The sequence below is a fragment of the Drosophila ananassae genome, chromosome 3R (genome assembly GCF_017639315.1).
Source record: "Drosophila ananassae strain 14024-0371.13 chromosome 3R, ASM1763931v2, whole genome shotgun sequence".
NCBI classification, from domain to species: Eukaryota; Metazoa; Arthropoda; class Insecta; order Diptera; family Drosophilidae; genus Drosophila; species Drosophila ananassae.
Window position 1 is genome coordinate 26460288 of NC_057930.1, and position 4380 is coordinate 26464667.

Sequence of the window (4380 nt, forward strand, 5' to 3'; positions counted from 1 at the left end):
AACATCAGCTTTAAGGGGCTAAGTCGGGGCTGGAAATTGATTTGAATGTCATAAAAGCAGTTTCCTTGTTCCGTTTGCCAAAAATAAAGACAAATAAGTGCCCGAAAGAAAACTTTCGTTGAAAACTTTCGAAAGTCGCTGCACAAAATGGTAAATTTTGCTATTTATATTTATTCGCAAGAGTCGGGCGAAAACGAAACACTGAAATGGAAATGATTTGCAAAAATCTCTAGCCTGCCGGGCTGTCTGTCAGTCCGCCGTTTTCTCCACTTTTCTTTTCTCCGGCGGCACTTTCTCCAGCCGAAACGTGACAAAATTAAACCAATAAAATGCAGAAAACCAGGAGAGCCTCTCTTATATATAAAATAGTGGTAACGAGGAACAGGGATTTAAGTTTTTTTCAACAAATAAATATTGTGAATTTTCTTCTTTGTATTTTTTAATTTTAAACTTTAAATATGGTTTCCTGAAGGTAGTTCTACTGTGGTTAAAATAAATACTTTAAGCTTCATTAAACCTTAACGGATCAATTCATTAATAAATATTGTAAATAAGCAGTTTCAATATTCCATTTAGTTAAAATGAGCTTTTTTAGAAGGTTACTTAGCACCTCCTCGTTGTTCTTTATTGTATTAACGGTCTTATTAATTGCCCTATCGATGGGAAGGAAGCTAAAGCATGGTAAGTAACTTTGGCTAGCCTCTGGGGTTAAATAATTCTTATTTTTGATTTTCCTTGATTTATTTATAAAGTTCGATGCGGAGAGATTGTAGACCGCGGAATGTGTGGCTTCAATTACACCAGATACCATTTCAGCCCATCCCAAAACCAATGTTACAAATTCTTCTATAGAGGCTGTGCTGCCTTCGGAAACAACTTCAAGTCCTACAAGGGGTGCATGAGGTTCTGCAAGGACACAACTAAAGATTCTTAATTGTGTCATGTGTTTTTTATTGTAAATGTTATTAATTTTCACTTCATGGAAATAAAAAGTCCAAGCGCGCAAAGACTGTGTGGCAAGTTTTGTTTGTGGCAACTTTGTGCTACCTTCTGCCATTTCTGATGAGGCAGTTGGCAACTGAAAAAAAGATTATTATATAGCTTCCAGCATAGATTTATTCATAGCTTTTTGGAATGGTGTTTTGGAATATTAAGTCCTGTTTTTCTCAGTGCCTTTCTTGTGGCAAGTTGAATGGAGCAACAGCCAGCAGCCTTCGCCTTGGCACACATTTTATGCTTTCGCCCCTCATTGTTTGCCTGGGCGGCCGTGTGTATGATGTGGAAATTAAATACTTTGCTTGAAATGCTACACTGACGACTGGGGCGCGTAAGGGGCCAGGACGGCTAAGAGGGCGTGGCAGGAGTGTTTCGGGAGTGACAGAAGGACAGGCAGCCCACGACAAGACGCAAAGGCAGCAACTTGTTAGTGATGCTCCCTTCGGTATGTTTTTGTTTTCGTTTTCGTTTCTGTTTTTGTTTTCACTCTCGCTTAAATTGTGCAACATTTCCGAGATGCCTTTCTTCCTCTCGAGCTCTTGTTGAGTAATTAAAATGCAAAGCAAAGTGCAGCAATTTGAGCCTAATTATAATGGCAACATAAAAGTTACGGTCGGGGGAAATCAGCTAACGAAATGGGACAATAGAGCCAAATGGTTTAACCGACATGCCCCGACAATGTCTTGCCACATTTCAGTTTTGTGTTTAGAGTTTTTGTTGTTGTTGTTGTGTTGTGTATTGTGTTGTGTGTGCCCCTACCAGTTTTTAGACATTGAGTTTTCCTTTCGCCGGCAGCACAACATTTTCAATTTCCGCGCTCAAAGCCGCAGCCGGGAAAGTATTTCAATTTGAAAATTGAATGTCACTGAAAATGGCCGCAAACACAGCAAACACTGAATATACCGAACAACGAATAGCGATAGCTAAAAGCCTCTGAACTGCTCGAAACCCCTTTTAGCTGCTCTAGATTTGTGACCTCCTTTTTCCAGGAGGAGGTGAAAAGCCACCTGCAGTTCATTATAAATATATGTACCATTTTTGCCACGCCAAAAATTTAAATAATATTCCGTGACGTGCTCTTGGCCAACACTTGCGTTTTCATGGCAAATGTTATAGCACGCAAATATGTAATGAAAACACAACGCAAATACAACCAGACAAAAAATTAAATAGCCACAAATATGCGGTCGCTCTATGGGGGTCAAACATTTTTGGGGATAAATGCTTAATGTTCCATGAAATGAGTGGATGAAAAGGGAAAAGGGTTTCCGAATGGATAGCGAAAGTGTCAGTGGAGTTGAACCATGTCCTCGGCTTATGTGGACTCTTGACAAAGATTTGGGGGAAAAGTTATAAATTAATGGAAAATGGAGAATACTACTTGGAGTTTTCAGGTTATTTAGGATTAAACAGTTAAGTTTACTAGAAACTATCTTCCCCAAAAATACCCAACCGAAATGTTGAATTAAAATCTCTCATTTAATATTCATTATGAAAATTATACAAAGACCTTGTAAGGCCCCAGAATTCACACTCATTGAAGCCAAAAAGTTGCCCAATCAAATTCATCACCTTCATTCTCACCTGGCCAGGTGCTGGCCCCGAAACGCCAAAGTTTATTTGATACTTTCTGTTGCCTTCCCTTTATTATTTATTTTTATATAAGCATTTACATACATACACATTACCACTGACCGAACTTGGCCGAAAAGTTTAACTTGTTGCACAGTTGGCTTACTTGCTTGACTTTTCTTTGGGATTTTTCCTGCCAAACAGTAATTAATTGTGTCCCTTCTGCGAAAGGCGTTTATAAATATACGCACTTTAGTCTCTTCCTCTGCCTTATTGAAACCACAAATATTTAAGGTCTGTGTGTTCGGGGAAGGCGAAAGTAAATAGCTCGAAATAAAATTAAGTATGCGTCCTGTAGTCCTTCGAGCGTCAGAGTAACTTGTTTTTGTGCTGACTGTTTCTAAATAATTTTTTGTGGCCTTCCTTTCAAGCAACTCAACTTTCTTTGGCCACTTTCTGGTTTGTTGTATTTCAAGTTTTAATTTACGCACTTTCCTGGTAATCAAGCGTAATTGTAGCTTCAGGAGGGTCGGCAAAAGTTTGTCCAATTTGCATGTAAAGGGTAATAATTCTACTCCTATGCCATAGATTCTCTGAACAGCTTGGCGGTACTAGCTCTGAGGACTGGAGTTATCAAGTCATTTTCGGGGGAGGAATTCGGAATTTTAAAGTCAGACCTGTTGCTCGAATCCGTTGCCTCGCACAGGCAATCGGACAAACCAGAGCAAATCATGAAGGACACTGGGAAAAGCTTGTTGACTACTCAAGTGGCACAGTTCCTTTTGGGTCTCGTATTTCTTCAAATTGTTATCTCTTTTTCTTGGCCAAGACACTTGCTCTTAGCCAGGTCGTGGGAACTTTAAGAGCTTATCCCATTTGGTGTGACTGTCGCTGTAATTGCCGCAATTGTTCAGTTTTCCCAGCTACATTAACTCACTTTAAGCCTTTAAGAACTACTGGAGTTGCGAAGCGCTCTCTTAAAAGCTCCACGTTTAAGGGAGTCCTGAATCGAAAGCTTAGGATACACAGAAATCTCTTTGCCTCTCTTTGGCTCTCTTTATTAAGCAAGGACCTTGGTGGAGTGGAACGCAAGCTTCTGATAAGGATTTGCCGGAACAGCTGATAGCCGGCGAGCTTTTGGTGGAATTGAATTACGAGCATTGTGTGGCAGTTGATTGAATTGAATTGGTGGAAAGTGAGACAAAAGATTGTATTATAACGAAATTACTTATTAGCCAAACTATTATGTTAAAAGGATTCAAGAAAAGCTTTTATTGTATAACTAAAACAAGGACAGTAATTATTGAACAAATTCAGTGGTTAAAGAATTTTAAGAAAAAGCTTGTTGGCCAGATAGTAATTGGTTTAAAGTTTCTTCAGAATTCTTTGATGTTGGATTATCAAATTGTGTATTCGCACTGTGCACAGGTACAAGCACATCTGCTCCAAGGGAACTGGAAATTTTCTGGGCAACATTTTTTTCCATATATTTTCTGGATGTTTTGTTTGTTAGCATCCACTCCCCAAGTATTCTCAGTTATTCTTCACTTTTCCAAGCTCCTGATTTTTGTTTGGTTTCTATTTGACTTTGGCAGAAGACGGAGTTTGGACTCTCTCCTCCCCAAGTCTGTGTATTCTTCTAATGAGTGCTGTCGTCGTAGTTGTTATTGCCCCATTGCCCATGGAATGCGAAAACTTTGCACCACTCGGTGCTGTTGCCGGGGAATGAATGCAGATTGAGGGATCCTGCAGCAAGGAGCAAGACGCATGTGGTTAGTTAGTGGACTATAAACTTGCATTGTGCACACACGA

General features: G+C 39.6%; 1 long non-coding RNA gene across 1 annotated transcript; it reads left to right on the plus strand.

The window, feature by feature from the left end:
• The first annotated feature begins 577 nt into the window (after positions 1–577).
• Positions 578–1007, plus strand: LOC116654926. The gene is made up of 2 exons (XR_004310076.2): positions 578–681; positions 753–1007. It is a non-coding gene; the product is annotated as an uncharacterized LOC116654926 (long non-coding RNA).
• The last annotated feature ends 3373 nt before the right edge of the window (positions 1008–4380 follow it).